Source organism: Schistocerca serialis, chromosome 9 (genome assembly GCF_023864345.2).
Source record: "Schistocerca serialis cubense isolate TAMUIC-IGC-003099 chromosome 9, iqSchSeri2.2, whole genome shotgun sequence".
Taxonomy (NCBI): Eukaryota; Metazoa; Arthropoda; class Insecta; order Orthoptera; family Acrididae; genus Schistocerca; species Schistocerca serialis.
Genome location: NC_064646.1, coordinates 399,995,521 through 400,013,260, shown reverse-complemented (window position 1 = coordinate 400,013,260; position 17,740 = coordinate 399,995,521).

The window sequence follows — 17,740 nt, the reverse complement described above, 5'->3', positions numbered from 1 at the left end:
ATCAGTCGCCTAGAACTTAGAACTAATTAAACCTAACTAACCTAAGGACATCACACACATCCATGCCCGAGGCAGGATTCGAACCTGCGACCCTAGCGGTCGCTCGGTTCCAGACTGTAGCGCCTAGAACCGCACGGCCACTCCGGCTGGCAAGAAATCTTCAATCCAGCCATAGGTTTCACGTGATATCCTATATCACTGTACTTTTGATAATAAGCGTAGGTGTGGTACTGAGTCAAATACTTTGCGGAAATCAAAAGATATTGCATATACCTGACTGCCTTGATCCGTGGCTTTCAGGATGTCATGTGAAAAAATTTTGAGTTGGATTTCACATGATCTTTGTTTTCGAAATTCATGCTGGCTACCATGGAGGATGTGATCCTGTTCGAGCTACCTTATTACGTTTGAACTATGAATATGTTCTAAGATTTTACAACAAATGGATGTCAAGTATTTTGGACAGTAGTCTTATGGGTTACCTCTCCTAGCCTTCTCGTAGACAGGTATGACTTGTTCTTCCTTCCATGCACTGGCACAGCTTTCTCTTCGAGGGATCTATGATAGATTACAGTTAGCAGGGAGGTTGACCTAATTGTGAACTGGGCACAAAATCTGATAAGGATTAAATCGGGCTCTGGAGCATTGTTAAATTTTAACATTTCAGCTATTTCTTAACACCACTGACAGTAATATCTGTTTCACTCGTCTATTCAGTAGCACGAGGATTACTGGTTTTCTTTTGTAAAGGAACATTTGAAAGTAAACTTAAACATTTCTACTTTTGCTTTGCTACTCTCAGTTTCAGTTCTTGTCTCACTCACTAGGGACTGGACTAACTTTGGTGCCACTAACAGCTCTTACATACGACCAGAATTTCTTTGGGTTTTGCGAAAGATCAGTTGACAACATTCTACTATGGTAGTCATTGAAGGCTTCGCGCATTGCCCTCATGACAGCCAAACGCGTTTCATTTAGCATCTCTGTAATCTATAGTACTCGTAGTGTGTTTTGATTTATACATATTATGTGACAGTCTGCAACTTCATAAGTTTTTTTTTTTTTTTTTTTTTTTTTTTACAGTGAGTGTATCCCATAGAGGATCTCTCCCATTATGAACTGTTCTAGTGGGTACATTTCTATCTAGGGCATGGTCAACTGTTGTTTTAAATTTGACCCATATTTCCTCCATGTACTCCTGTCCTGAGCTAAAAGTTTCAAGTTCCTGATTGAGGTACGACACTTTTGTGGCATTGTGTACATGGCGAAAAACCTTAAACCTACTCAGACGAAGAAAGACATGGATGAAAAATATAAAAAATGTGTTTGTTAGCTTATGAAGGCCATCTGATTTCGGAGTATGACCTCAATGCCATTAATATGATGCGATCAGCCTCAATAATAATGGTGATAAAGAAATACAGCAAAATTACCAAATTTTTCTGACAAAATCTAGCAATTATCATCCAAAATTATTAACACAACGGAAGACACTTTCAACAAGTACATTAATAGAAACTCGAAAGTATCAACAGCGCATTCTAAATTAAATTGATCCATGTGAGAGAATATTTCTTCCGCATGTCAAGTTCGTCACCATTGTTCAACTCACTGTGTTTAACAGGCAATTCTACATCATGGCATCTCGTCCAGGATGAAACACATTCATAACAAGAAAATGAATGCTTACATGGAAAAATAACCTTGCATGTGTAACATTCTAACTACTTCAAACAACACAAGTAGGCAGAATGAATGGATATCCAGTGCCGATGAAACTGAAAAAAGACAGAATGAAGCAACAAAGAAGTATCGTACCACCAGTTTAGATCCAGGCAGTAGTTTCCAGAAGCTCATTATTCAATACCGTCTTTTTAGTACAAAGTGACTGTGACAAGAAGATATCTTAAGTACGCCGCAGAAGACTATTCTTCTGTTAGAGCTGAAATGATCCATGAATTATAAAGAAAATAGCACCATGCAGAAATAGGGCTGGAACAGAATACAATATCTGGTTGAAAAATTAGTGTACGAGGGACTGGTACTGAAACATCAATTGAATTCTGGCGTTAAAGAACGTGAAATATCATAGATACATGCATGAAAGCGTGCTAGAAATTTACCAACAACGAATATGTTGGCACCGACCAACATTGGTTCAAATGGCTCTGAGCACTATGGGACTTAACATCTGTGGTCATCAGTCCCCTAGAACTTAGAACTACTTAAACCTAACTAACCTAAGGACATCACACACATCCATGCCCGAGGCAGGATTCGAATCTGCGACCGTAGCAGTCGCGCACCGACCAACATTAAAAGGTTATAAAACATCAACGAAATTTGCTGAAATATCACTCCCTTATAGGTCTAGCAGCAACGTGTAATTTATTGACATCGAATTTCCAAATAACAACATTTTGTGCCTAAATCTCAGTGAGAAAATAATCAAAAACTGCTGCACTGACAGAACCATTAGACATAGTTGCTTACTGCACTTCTACGTACGACACCAATTGGAAACTAGGACCTAAAGATGACAGTCTTTCAGTTAAGTGTGCATCATTTTCCACTATAAATTATAATACTGTACGTGAAACTATAATAAAGATTAATAATAAAAATAATAATAATAGTAGCTCCAACGAAACTTCGTGACACAGTAACGCTCCGTTTTGACTCTGAAAAACTAATCGTAACTAGGAAACAAATAACTATACATAGTGTGCGACAAAACAATAGTAACCGTTTAAGTTCCACGTTTCTACTCTTTAATGTGATAACTCAGCCCCACAGCTTTCTGTGACCGCGCTATCAACATGTTTATCTACCGCAAGCCAAAAGAAAATGATAGCCTATAAAATTTATTCCGTATTTAGTATGAAAATCGAAAAGAAACATAAAATGCAGTTTTGAGTAAGTGGCCACTGAAAAAGAAGAGGAAAAACTTCCAGTATTGGATTCTCTGCCGCTGCAGTCTACGGTACTGTTCTGAATCGAATATCGGTTTGCCAATATGGGATCAATGTAATCTCGAATAAATCCGTAATCCCAATGGATTTTGTTCTCTTCATTGTTATAGTATGCGCATAATTTCATGGGGAAACGGGAGATTAAATTTGAATACGTTGGTCTGTAAACTGAAATGCCGATTTCCGGTCTGACCCAGATCGTTCCCACCCCGGAATGAGAGTTTTGTGAACTACCTACAGGACGCATGCCAACAGGGCGAAAAATGGCCACCGGACGTCTGTTGAAGGAACACGGCTTGTTGAGCGGTCATGCGTTTCAGACGCATAAGAAACTAAATAGGGCTAAGAGGGGAAGTACATTACGTAGATGTACGAGTACCGTGCAGAACTTCTTACAATGACCATATTATGGCTGTGGTTTAGCTCCATGTCGTAGTTGTAGTACCAACAACACAGGACTCAAACCTTTACATTAGCTTACCGCAGTCAGTACTCTACCTGCTGAGTTATCTACGAACGATTCACCTCACAGTTTTCATCTGCCAGTACCTCCCTCCAACTGACCAAACTCATCTCTTGCTGTTCTGGAGGAAAAGATGAAAGGCACATTAGAAGTCTCCTGTCGGCGATGTGCTCTTTCGAGACAGAACACGAGCTCGCATTATGGACGGCTGTGAATGGAAACTGGCTCGTGTTGCTTTCAAAGAAAGTACTTAAAGCGATTGAGGGGAACCAGGGAAAAATCTAAACTTGGATGGCTGGTCAAAGATTTGAACTGCCGTCCTCCAATGTCTTATTAATCACTGCAACATATAGCTAGATCTTTCCATGAGAATGCGTACTACTAAGAATTGTTTTCATGGGTTAATCACTGCTTCCGCAAAAAGTTTCTCATTCTGCAGCAGAGACTATGATTTGTGAAATCCCCACCTCCCCACTCATCATCTTTATCATCATCAACTTTTCCTGTTTCTTGAAACACAAGCACCCCCTTCCTCCCCCCCCCCCCCCTTCTCCGCTCTTCCCAGCAGCCTCTCTGCCCCAGACTTCTCGTCTCTTCGGAACGTTTTCTTCCACTCCGTTTAGTCATTTATCACTCGGTCTTCCTCTATGTCTCCTGTCGTCTATCTTCTTCTTGTGCATTGTATTAGGCATCACCTTCTCATCCACTCTGTACAAATGTCTGCACCATTATAACCTTTTTCCCTCAATCTTCTCTTTTAGTCTTATTGTTATCTCCACCTTTCCCGATTTTGTTACTCCCACACGACTTCTCAGATCCTTCATCTCACTTGTTCTTATCTTACTCACGATTCTGCAGCGTACAACAAAATTGATACATTATACATTTGGTATCATCTTCTTACTTTTCTGAACGACTTATTTGTTCCACACTATTCCTCTCAAATGTCACACAAACATATCAGTCTGACTTGAACGTTCACTTACCTGTTTGTCATTCCTTCCATTTTCCTATATTATTAGCAGTTACTTCAAGTTTTACACCATTTACAGATCCCCACCCAGTGCCATGTTTACTGTATGTCTAACTTTTTTTCTTGTCACCACCAGTCCACAGTCGTCTGCATCAAATTTTGGGCCGTAGTGTAGTACAACTCCTTCTTGACCATCCATTTGCTTCTATACTGCCTCATCGTACCTCCCACACCACAAAATTATCAACAGATAACATTTCTGCCTATCTCTCTTGCCATTTTTATCTCCTGTCACCAGTATAAAAAGGTACAGAGATAGTACACTTCCTTGTTTGACATCATTTCTGTGTCATCCACCCTATTCTTTCTCTCCTACTCTCAAGCAACTTACACTTGCCTGGTACAATTCTTTTACCCTCAATACAGTCTGCTTCTCTACCTCTTTCCTTCCTACTTCCTCCCAAATTTTACATCTAGATAGCGTGTCGCATACTTCCTATAAATCCAAAAAGATCATCAGTAGCTCTCTCTCATACTCATAGTGTTTTCCTGCAACTGTCCCACTCCACATATGAAGTCTACTGCTCACTTCTCCCGCCTGAAGGATAATTTTCTTCTCTCAGCTCCTTTTCCATTTTTCTGTGTTCGTCTCCTCAAAAGCTTCTCAGAAATTCTTGTTCAGTGGCACAAATGTAATGCGCTTTAGTCTTTTACATCCCTTCGGCTTCAATTCGTAAAGATAAATATTAATATTCCCTTTACCCACTTTTCTCGAATTCTCACTTTCTTCCAGACAGCAGTAATTACGCTCTTCCGATTTTATGATGATTTCCAGTGTTCGTGCAATACTAAGGAAGAAATGAGGATGGAGTATAACGTCCCGTCGAGATCGAGGTCATTAGAGAAGGAGCACACACTCGGATTGCGTCAAAGATGGGGAAAAAAATCGGCCGTGCCCTTTCAAAGGAACCACCACGTAGTTTGCCTGGAGCGACTGAGGGAAATCACGGAAAACGTAAATCAGGATGGACGGACGTGGGTTTGAACCGTCGTCCTCCTGAATGCGAGTCCAGTGGGCTAGCCACTGCGCTACTGCGCTCGATCGTGCAGTCGACGTGTCTTTTCTCCTTTCACGACCTTCAGTGCCTCTCCACCTCTATCCTTCTAGATCTTTTTCCACTTCCAGTTTACCCTCTAACGTCCAGATACTGAAACTGTGCAACAGAAAGGGATTCTAACTCGGAACTTTGCGTTTCGCAAAAAGATCCCTTACCGAGTGAGCTAGCAAGCAGCAAATAACGATCCATCTTCGTAATTTCATTTGTGCCTATTTGACAACTACCCAAACTCTAAAGCCGCTGCGCTACATATCTTGCCCCACCAATACTCTACACATCTACATCTACGTGATTACTCTGCTATTCGCAGTAAAGTGCCTCCCAGAGCGTTCAATGAACCACCTTCAAGCTGTCTCTCTACCGTTCCACTCTCTAACGCCACGCGGGAAAAACGAACACTTAATTTTTTCTGTGCGAGCCCTGATTTCTCTTATTTTATCGTGATGATCATTTCTCCCTATGTAGGTGGGTGCCAACAGAATGTTTTCGCAATTGGAGGAGAAAACTGGTGATTGGAATTTCATGAGAAGATCCCGTCGCAACGAAAAGCGCCGTCTGTGACACTATCTCCCCTATTTCGCGATAATATAAAACGAGCTGCCCTTCTTTGTACTTTTTCGATGTCATGCGTCAGTTCTACCTGATGCGGGTCCCACACCGCACAGCAATAGTCCAGAATAGGGCGTACAAGCATGATGTTATTTGTAATTGTAATCCGTAAGTATTTGGTTGAATTAACAGCCTTCAGATTTGTGTGACTTATCGCGTAATCGAAATTTAGCAGATTTTTTTTTAGTACTCATGTGAATAACTTCACACTTTTCCTTATTTAGGGTCAATTGCCACTTTTGGCACCATACAGATATCTTATCTAGATCATTTTGAAAGTCGTTTTGATCATCTGATGACTTTACAAGACGGTAAATGACAGCATCATCTGCAAACAATCTAAGACGGCTACTCAGATTGTCTCCTATGTCGTTAATATAGATCAGGAACAATAGAGGCCCTATAACACTTCCTTGAGGAGCGCCGGGTATTACTTCTGTTTTACTCGATGACTTTCCGTCTATTACTACGAACTGTGACCTTTATGGCAGGAAATCACGAATCCAGTCGCACAACTGAGGCGATACTCCGTAGGCACGCAGTTTAGTTAGAAGACGCGTGTGAGGAACGGTGTCGAAAGCCTTCTGGAAATCTAAAAATATGGAATCAGTTTGACATCCCCTGTCGATAGCACTTATTACCTCATGAGTATAAAGAGCTAGTTGTGTTTCACAAGAACGATATTTTCTAAAACCGTGCTGACTATGTGTCAATAAATCGTTTTCTTCGAGGTACGTGCAAGAAAGGTTATAGCGAATAAATGGTTCAGCCTCAGCTCAGTAAAGTTGATTTTCCCCAAACAAGGAAAAGGTAAGGAAAAAACTGAAGGAGTGAGAGCAGTATTTCAATTCTGTTCGTTTGGTTCAGCCTTTGCCCACTTTAAAGCGTTTTTTCCATAGCCAATGGTCTGGATTCGAGCTCTGGTCAGGCATACTGTTCTTTGTCTTACAGAATTATTACGACAGCGTAGGTTTCTCTGCACAGAGAGAGAGAGAGAGAGAGAGAGAGAGAGGGAGGGAGGGAGGGAGGGAGAGAGAAGGGGGGGCAGATTAATTAAGAATGTAATGCAGTGTTAAGTTTCGATTATGATTTGTTACTACAAGAGATCATATAATTAATTTTTTCCTATAACTCTCTATTTCTTTCAAGTCAAATGAAAGCAAACATACTGGTATAAATCCAGCTTCGCACTGAAAATAAGTATTTATCTATTCGTGCAGAAATCCAAAATCTTATAATCTGAAATTAATTATTCAAGAATGTCCATGTACAAGAAACTAATCAATATATCTATATGTATTGGTAAGGGTGAGGAAAATTTAACTGAGATGGAAGGCTAGAATGTGATAGTAAGGAAAGGAAAAAAAGAAAAAATAGTAGAGGAGCGTGCCCTGGGGTAAAGGAATGGAATGGGAAGCAGCTTGCCAGAATTTAGCACAGCACATAAGATTTTAAACTGATAGTCATTTTCAGTGCTAGATATGAATTCTGACAGTAACTGATTGGTTATGAACTGCAAATTAAAACTGGTGGAACTACAGGAAAGTTGAAAATTAAGGAGACGGGACCTAGATAAGTTGAAAGAATCACAGGATGTAAAAAGTTTCAAAGAAAGCATTAGAGACGATAGACTGAAACGGAGAGAATACAATAGAAGACGAATAGATAGTTTTATGAGATGAAACAGAGAATGTCGCGGGGGATCAAAAAGTCAAAAAGACAAGGCCTAGACCTTCGATAATAAACGGTATATTGAATTTAATCGACAAAATGAATAAATATCAGAATGCTGCTAACGAAGCAGTCGAAAGTGAATACGGACGTCTAATGAAGGATTAAAGCTAACTTGTCTATTATTTCAAACTTAAGATGGGAATACTCATTACTTGCTTGAAGCGCTTACCCTGCAGGCCCATTTAATTACGCATCTGGCGGTATAATCTGGCGACGATCGTTAACTTCGCAACATAAAGCGCCACGGAATACAGTGAATCAACTGTAACCTGAAATGATAAATTTCAAGAATGATTTTAACCAAAAAGTACAGTTAAGACCTTTTGTTGTAAATGGAGTCTTCGTTATAGCAAACGTCCATGTCATGCACGTGTAGGAGCTTTCTGCTTAAATTTAACATCTGCGAGCATTGCAAAACCACGAAGGTAGAATAACTTCGCTGAGTACGGATCTTGGCTATTAACTGAATGTTTTATAGGAGATGATCTGAAGCGAGTGCCGATTGCGCTGCTACTTGTTGCCACAGGTTTTTCTTTTCAACGACTCACTTTTTACAGCTGAAAATCATGCAATATAAAAAGAAAGACACGAGCAGCGCTGTCGAATATGCAGAATAGGTGTAGAGACTAAGGCAGTTAAACGGAGAATGGGGGCATAGCATCGCTTGGTGTAAGTCGTGAGCGTGGCGAAAGAAAACGAAAGGAAATCTCGGAAGAAAGCAGTTAGATGGATACAAGATTTGTTTGAAATTCACTCTATTCATGAAATTCCTTCAACAGGACAAACAAATGCACATTGAGCGTTATTAGTCAATATTATTGGGATCCCATTAAGTGAGATACAAAACAAGGACAAAATAGCTTCTGTTGAGGAAAATATTTTTAAATAATAGTTCCCACGACTCGAATTGACTTGCATGTACGTATATTATGGGCATGGATGCCGTGGAGTGAGCGTATAACCTGGTTCACATGACCTTAGGACTGAAACCCATTCACAAGATTCAAGTTCCGGTTACAATCAGAAAGCAGCTGGGACGCAGATAGTACACCGACTGAAGGCAGGAAACGAATGCTGTATTTATCAACTCCTCTTGATGTCAAACATAAATTGTGGCACGGAGAGGACCCACTACCACTGAAATCAGTTGCTGTTATGAGGTGCCTGTTTGCACGCACCAACTGTACGGCCTCGTCACAGGGCCAGATAGGGTTAGGCGTCCACTACGGCAAAATGATGGCAACACAGATTAGCAACAATTTACGAAATTTATTAATAAATACTTTACGTTCTTTAAATGTACTGTAAAGACTATGCATGGTACTAGTTCAAGCTGCACTTGTACTGATCTGTCTTTAGCTTTGGTCTTGCCTTGAATCCAATGAACACTTTTTTTCAATTGTATGGGCCAGTTGTATGGGCCAGCAGCGGCGTACAGATGCCGGCCTTCGGCCACCAGGAAAACATATAGCGAACATGGAGACATAGAAACAGAAATAAATGAATGTTAAAAACAGAAGACACACACAAGAATAAAAATGAAGGCGTTCGTCGGAAGGCTCTGGGTTCATAAACAAGGTCCAAAGTGCACACAAACAAAGGTAATCAGTTTTACATTGAATCTAATAATGTAGTAGATATACTATGCCTGTCTGAGCATCACATTGTGTCTGATATGTAAAAGGTAAATATCAGAGATTATAAACTAGCCGGACATTAGAGAGAATAAGGTGGGAGGAGGAGTTGCCACATATGTCAAAATTTATCACTGTGTAGAAAGCATAGATACAAAAAAGTTTTGTCTAGAGCAACACATAGAAGCACGTGCCTGTCAACTTAAACTGAAGAAGAGCTCTTTTATAATTGTAACAGTATATAGGTCCCATTCAGGAAACTTTCATTTATTCCTGGAAAACTTGGATGCCTTGTTGTGCTATCTGTCAGATAGGGGAAAGCAAATTATTATTTGTGGGTACTTCAATGTTGATTCACTGAAAGAGGGTAATAGGAAGAATGACCTGCAAGTCTTGCTCGGTTCTTTCAATTTGACATCTGTCATTAATTTTCCTATTCTGGTAGTAATGGACAGCAGCAAATTGATAGATAACACTTTTATAGACCAAGACAGGTTTAAAAACATAAATTCTTGTCCTGTTGAGAATGGGCTTTCTGATCATGGTGCTCAGCTAGTTACAGTATATGACATAGCTCCATTCAGTAATTCAAAACTACCCTCCCAAATTGTGCGTTCAATTAATGACTCAACAATTAGAAATTTCAGAGAAAATCTTCAGCAGTTAGACTGGGATGAGGTGTACAAGGAACCCGATGCTAACTTAAAATATAACTTATTTCATGATACACTTGTAAGAGAGCCGGCTGGGGTGACCGAGCGGTTCTACGCACTTCAGTCCGGAACCGCGCTTCTGCTACCATCGCAGGTTCGAATCCTGCCGCAGGCATGGATGTGTGTGATGTCCTTAGGGTTATGTAGTTCTAAGTCTAGGGGACTGATGACCTCAGATGTTAAGTCCCATAGTGCTTAGAGCCATTTGAACCATTTGAACTTGTAAGAGAATTTGAAAACTGTTTCCCCATGAAAGTAGTTAAATCTAATTATAAGAAACTATGCAAAAAACCTTGGCTTACTAAAGGAATAAAAATATCTTGTAACCACAAAAGGGAACTGTATCTAACAACAAGAAAGAGTAATGACCCAGAAACAGCCAAATATTATAAAAACTACTGTGCTACATTAAGAAAGGTTATTAAAAAGTCTAGAAGCATGTGCATCATGTCTGAGATTAATACCTCTGATAACAAAATCAAAACAATTTAGAATATTATTACAAGGGAGACAGGACAACCAAGAGTACAGGATGATGGCATCACCATCAAAGCGAATGGAAAATTGATAAAAAACAAGCCGGAAGTCGAAAATATTTTGAATAACCATTTTTTAAATGTTGTAGAGAAAATAGGATCTAAATGTTCATTAGAAGAAGCAAGGCAATTAATGGAAGAGGCCTTACCCACACCATTTGATACAATTGAAATTCCACCCACCTCACCATCTGAAATTAGGAAGATAAACTCTCTCAAGAATAAAAGCTCACATGGGATTGATGGCATTTCCAGCAGGATAATAAAAGCTTGTTCCCAAGAAATAAGTGGGATTCTTAGCCACATATGTAATAGCTCTCTGAAGCAGGGTATTTTCCCAGATAGACTGAAGTATGCCATTGTTATACCACTGCATAAAAAAGAGGATACGTCTGATGTCAACAACTACTGCCCAATCTCTCTTCTGATTGCCTTATCCTTGTAAAAATAAAGTTTAACAAAATGTCAGTTTAGTTTCCAGAAGGGTTTTTCAACGGAAAATGCTATATATACTTTCACTAATGAAATATTAAGTGCTCTGAGTAACCGGAAGTCACCCGTTGGGATTTTTTGTGATCTATCAAAGGCTTTTGATTGTGTAAATCATGGAATACTTCTAGATAAGCTCAAGTACTGTGGTATGAATGGGACAATGCTCAAATGGTTTAAATCATATGTAACTGGAAGAGTGCAGAAAGTTGAAATAAACAGTTCACTTAATATGCAAAAAACTGGTGATTTCTCAAACTGGGGAACAATCAAGAATGGGGTGCAGCAAGGTTCGGTCTTGGGTCCTCTGCTGTTCTTAGTATATATTAATGACTTGCCATTCTATATTCACGAAGATGCAAAGCTGGTACTTTTTGCCAATGATACATGTACAGCTATCACACCCGACAGACAAGAATTAACTGGTAAAATTGTAAACAATGTTTTTCAGAAAATCATTAAGTGGTTCTCTGCAAATGGGCTCTCATTAAACTTTGACAAAACACAGTATATACAGTCCCACACAGTAAATGGAATGAGCCCATTAATAAATATAGACTTCAATCAGAAATCGGTAGGTAAGGTAGAATATTCAAAATTTCTAGGCGTATGCATTGATGAGGGGTTGAACTGGAAAAAACACACTGAGGATCTGCTGAAACGTTTGAGTTCAGCTACTTATGCTATTAGGGTCATTGCAAATTTTGGCGATATACATCTCAGTAAATTAGTTTACCACGCCTATTTTCATTCTCTGCTTTCGTATGGCATCATATTCTGGGGTAACTCATTATTGAGTAAAAGAGTGTTCATTGCACAAAAGCGTGTAATCAGAATAATTGCTGGAGCTCATCCAAGATCATCCTGCAGACACCTATTTAAAGAGCTAGAAATCGTCACCGTAGCCTCACAATATATATATTCACTTATGAAATTTGTTATTAACAATCCGAACGAATTCAAAAGTAATAGCAGTGTACATTGCTACAACACTAGGAGAAAGGATGATCTTTACTACTCAAGGTTAAATCTAACTTTGGCTCAGAAGGGGGTAAATTATGCTGCCACAAAAGTCTTTGGTCACTTACCTAATAGCATCAAAAGTCTGACAGATAGCTATATAGCATTTAAAAGGAAATTAAAAGAATTTCTTAATGGTAACTGCTTCTACTCATTAGATGAATTTCTGGATATAGTAAGTGGGTAATTTCCCAACCTCCACAAAAAAAATTAAAAATTTTTGAGTGTCATGTAATATTTTGTCTAATGTAATATCTTGTATAGACACCTTTTATAAACCTGTCACGTTCCACATCATTATGAAGTGTCGTATTCATGATCTATGGAACAATTACTAATCTAATCTAATGAAGGAGCATACTGGAGGTAACACTGATGCACAGAAACGAAGAAAACACCATTGCACTAGTGACGATCATTGGCACAGAAAACACTTAACACTCGTGATGAGATGGGGGGGGGGGGCTGCCACTGGATGTAAGAGACACGCAGAGGGGGAGGAGGGGAGGGAAGAAGCCAATGGGAGAAAAGAAGGAAGAGCGGAGGGGAGATGGTAGGAATAGGTGTGGTAGCCTAGGAGGGGGGGAGGAAGCGGGAAAAATGGCAGAGGGGAGGGGGAAGGAAGAAAGGATGGTGAGAAAGAAGAGAGAAGGAGCCCTGGAGGAAAGGGGGAAGGGGGAGAGGAATGGGAGGATTATATCTGGTAGAAGGGGTAAATGGAACGAATGAGGACATCATCAGGGAGCAGGAGTTGGCGAAGCCACATTGGGCAAGGGTGTGGAGAGTGTGAAGATAGAGAGCAAGTGGGATGCAATGGTACAGGCGTGGCATCGAGGTGCGGGGAGGGGTTGGAGAGGATAGGAGAGACAAGTGGGTGGGGAGGATCAAGCTTGCGGGAGGTGTAAAGGAACCGTATCTGTTCGAGGAAAAGGAGGAAGCGTGGGAAGGGAATCAAGTAATATAGGATCTGTGTGGGGGGTGGGAGACGGATGCGATAGGTGAGGTGGAGTGCATGGCATTCCCAGTAGGTGGGAGGGGCGGAAATCCAGGTGGGGTGGGCATAGCAAAGGATGGGACAGTTGAGGGATTTATAAGTGTGGAGGGATTCAGACCCCATGTACGGCCAGACAGGAGTTTAAGGAGGTGGAGCTGGGTACGTGTCTTGGCTTGAACTGTACAGAAATGGGGGGTCCAGGAAAGGCGGCAGTCGAGGATGACATCAAGGTACTTGAGGGTGGGGGTGAGGTCAATGGGGCGGCCATATATGTTAGGGTAAAAATCCAGGAAATGAAAGGAAGGGACGGTGTTGCCTACAATGATTGCCTGAATTAACACTAATTACGATCACTTATATTGTGTCCAATTTGGCTGTTCTTAGCGACTATAACACAGTCGTGGTAGTGTCTTGAGGTACTGTAGATATGCTTGGGAACTATTTCTGTGATGTAAGGCGGAAAAATAAAACAGGTCTTGCCTTGTGTGCCCTCTGTGGGAAACTAGTCTCAGTTCTGTAACAAGGCACTAGGCATCAGCATGCTCTTCTACGGTTGGCTGTTTTCCGTATCCTTTGGAGAACACAGCAGAACTATTACCTGCGAATGCAAATCATCAATTGACACTTCCTGAGTCTCGAAATGTGACTCCCATGATCAAACTCTTCAGCAAAAGGTACACGCAGAATATGGAGTGACATATGTTTCTCGTTCAAATATGCTGGTTACAGGGTGCAGTATCGATATATATATATATATATATATATATATATATATATATATATATATATATATATAGTGTGTCACCGCGAGTAACATAGCACGATAAAACTTGGAAACTTGGAAAATGCATAGAAAGAACTGCTACAGCATAACACGGAATGTAACTGAAATAAATCCGCAATGAGACGAACATAAATAACACTTTTCGTCAAAGACAATAATTACACTGAAGTCACTGCGGTTTAGGATGATCCTCTGGACATTCGAAACCGCGAGACATGATTATTAATTGGCTGTGTGATCACCACAGACAGTAACACATGCTCGGCAGCGTGCTCCATCGCTGGCGACAAGGTTGGTAACGAGTTCTTGTAGAAGGGCTCCTCACTCCTCTACCACTGCTGATGAAAACGACTGGATGGTCATTGGTAAATGTGGACATGCTACAGTACGTCTCCACAACACATCCCACAAGTCTTCGATGAAATTTAAGTCGGAGGAACGGTGAGGCCAGTGCATTCGTCGAGTATTCTCTCGTTCCAAGAACACAGTCTCCACTGCTCGATGCGATCGCGCATTGTCATCCACAAAAATAAACTGCAGAATAGTCTTCTGCAGCGTACTTAAGATAGTTTCTTGTCGCAGTTACTTCGTACTTAAAAGCCAGTACTGAAGCATCAGCTTCTAGCAGCAACTGCCTGGATGCCAACGAAAGGACGCATATGGGGAAGGCGTTCAGTGTCATAATAATGTTTACTGGTTAGTGTGGGGTGTTTCATGATTTGGAGGTCAGTGCGCCCACCCAGCATTACTTCTCCCCACACGATATACCAGAATCGCCAAAATGATCACATTCGACAATTTCCCACGTTGCATTACGTGTTCCCCACACCTCGCCATAAGAGATTAAGTTCCGAATTACTATTCAATCTGTTCTCATCCGGAAATAACAGTCGACCTCACTCCTTGTTGGTCCAGTCCTTATGCTCTTGGAGCTACCGCAAACGGTGCCGCTGATGTCCGTTTGTCAAGAGAACACAACGTACTGATCTTCTGGCAAAGAGACCACCTCCATGTAGTCGCCATACCGTTGTGGAGCGTGAGATTACATTCTTTGCTTTCCTATTAAATGTTGTTGTAATTGCATCCACAGTTTGACGTACGACCCCTCTTGCCTGTTGTACGTTGTATCAGTCCTCTGTGGCCCACAGTTTGACGGGGGACCCCCTGAAGTTGTAGCATTCATCTGTAGCAGATCTTTAAACAATGACCCCACGAAACGCCCCTTGCACTCAAACATTACACCTAACCAGATTGCTCAACAACTCGTGATAAATGTCAAAATAAATAAGACAAGAAGACCATATAAGCTTCAAAGAAATGTCTAACAAGAAACATCTAACTTGTCCAACCAATTCACTATCGAAGAGTTGGAAGAAGCCATAAAAAACAGTAAGACAGACGAGGCAGCCGGAATAGATGATATGCATATGGAGCAGAGTCATCACTGAGGAAACCTTACCAGCAATGGATTCTACAGCTCTTCAATAACTGCCTGGAACGATGCCAAATCGCTAAAATCTGGAGGAAGGCTCAAGTTGTTGCTGTTCTGAAACCTAGAAAGCAGCCAATAGACCCAAAGAACTTCAGGCCAATATCACTTCTGTGCCATCTTTACAAGGTTTTCGAAATACTGTTATTGAACCGCATAACACTACTACTCGAATCTTCTCTCATCCCAGAGAAAGCTGGATGTAGGCCAGGAAAGAAATGCTGGACACAGACCCTTAACTTGACACAGCGCCGGCCGGTGTGGCCCAGCGGTTCTAGGCGCTACAGTCTGGAACCGCGTGACCGCTACGGTCACAGGTTCGAATCCTTCCTCGGGCATGGATGTGTGTGATGTCCTTAGGTTAGTTAGGTTTAAGTAGTTCTAAGTTCTAGGGGACTGATGACCTCAGCAGTCCAATAGTGCTCAGAGCCATTTGAACCTGACACAGCACATAGAAGATGGCTTTCAGCTCGGAAATATCACTGGAGTGGCCTTTGTCGATCTCTCTTCAGCCTATGACACGGTACAACATCAAATCATCCTAACGAAGATTTACGACCTTACTACGGACTTCAGGCTTACGCAAATCGTTACCACCCTGTTGCAGAATCGACGTTTCTTTGTAGAATTTCAAGGCAGCCGGGGCAGATGGAGAACACAAAAGAACGGGTACCCGCAAGGCAGTGTCTTAGCACCAGTGCTGTTTAATATCTACACCTATGACCAACCACTTCCTCTCCAAACAAGATGCTTCCTATATGCAGACGACCTGGCATTGGCAACTCAGGGTAAGAATTTTGAGACAGTAGAAGAAAATCTCACTGCTGCTCTGAAGATTCTCTCAGAATATTATGAGAAAACCCATCTCAAGCCAAACCGATCAAAACCTAAAACATGTGCTTTTCATCTGATGAACAGAGAAGCTTCTCGACAACTGCAAGTGAACTGGAATGAAAAGGAGTTGGAGCACTGCAGTGCTCCAGTTTACCTTGGTGCTACCCTGGACCGCTCCCCTCCCAAGGTTTCATCGCGAAATTGCTTACTGCGCAAGTGACTGTTTCTGGATGGGGTGCCCACCCCCAGACAGTAAGAACAACTGCCCTGGCACTGTGCTACTCCGCTACCGAATATGCCGATCCAGTGTGGTACAATTCTGCACATGCAAAAAAAGGGGACATCGCCCTCAATGAAACCTGCAGGCTGAACACAGGCTGTCTGAAGCCAACGCCAATACAGAAGCTGTATACTCTTGCAGGGATAGCCCCACCCGATATTAGCCGGGAGATAGCTGCTAGCAACAAGAGGCAAAAGGTCTCCAATAACCCGGCCCATCCCTTGCACGAACACCAGCCACCACCACCTCGACTGAAGTCCAGGAAGAACTTTCTACAATCTTCTGTTCCAGTTGACAGAGACCAAAGTATAACCAGCGTTGAACTGTGGAAAAAAAGATATCCTGTCCATCCAGAGCGAGACGTAATTGAAGAAACTCTGCCACCTGGTCATCAAGAAGGATGGTGCACGTGGAAGTCCTTGAACAGACTGCGCTCCGGACTTGAATGAACGAAGGACAACTTGAAGAAATGGGGCATCGCACAAGGCGGAGACACATTGTGTGAGTGTGGAGATGAAGAAACAATAAGCCATCTCCTGAAGTGTCGTATCTGCCCATACTCTTGTTCAGGGCTGGAACTGGCCCTGGCTCATAGCAACACAGTCAATGTTGCCAAATATTGGAAAAAACATGTGTAAATGTGTTTTTTATGTAAAAACTGATTTCTTACTCCTGTGTGTATTATGTAAATATTGATTTCTAACTATTTTGTGTATTTTGTAAATATTGATTTCTTACCCTTTTTTCCCTATGTATTCATTTTATTACGTTTATATGTCTAAATTATTCATGTATACAAATATGTATATTTTTAAATCAACACGGTCTGTGTCCTGGTACTTCTGACACGAATAAATAATAATCTGCTGCTACAGTCGACCGTGCTCGACCATCTCTTCACCTTCGAGCAGCACTGCCTATAGTTCGGAAACGCACGTGAGACAATTCTGTGAGTAATACCAAATTCCTGGGCTTAACACATTACATTTCCTCTTTCTTCGAGTTTCCCATGATTGTTCTCGTATGGGCCGGCCGCGGTGGTCTAGCGGTTCTAGGCGCGCAGTCCGGAACCGCGCGACTGCTACGGTCGCTGGTTCG